Source organism: Plasmopara halstedii (assembly GCF_900000015.1).
Source record: "Plasmopara halstedii genome assembly, contig: Scaffold_1211, whole genome shotgun sequence".
Taxonomy (NCBI): domain Eukaryota; phylum Oomycota; class Peronosporomycetes; order Peronosporales; family Peronosporaceae; genus Plasmopara; species Plasmopara halstedii.
The window spans coordinates 1,041,028-1,041,521 of NW_020188126.1; positions in this window are offsets into that span (position 1 = coordinate 1,041,028).

Genomic DNA, 494 nt, shown 5'->3' on the forward strand with positions numbered 1-494 from the left:
TCAACCTCTCTCACCCAGAGCAGGAGATTATCTCCATCCGTCCCCTTAAAGACCTTAACGCTCATCATGAGCGGCTTAGGTCGGGGAAAATCATCCGTCACCGACGGTGGCGTCATAGACGAAAATGATGCAGACATTTTTTTGCTGCAGGTGCTCTAGCAGCGTGTTTTCGTAGTTCGAAAACGCCTCTAGACGCGCACCGATTTCCCCGGGGCCTTGCGCAGCAAGTTGCTGCACGCCCCCAGGGCCCAGTAAGGACATCAACTTGTTAAGCCTGTCCTGCATGCCCAGGGGCAAAGAGGAAAATTGTTTCATCCTTACTTCTCACAGAGGATCAGTCCAAACGACTCAAGTGTAGATTGACTACAAGTGCTACCAAGGGCAGCGGAGCTGCCGCAGCTTTGCGCTGAGAGGAAGCGTACTTTAGGTCACCGAAATTTCGTTCTAGTCTTAGAACAAGTACGAGTTTAGCGGATCGCAATCTACTTACTCCA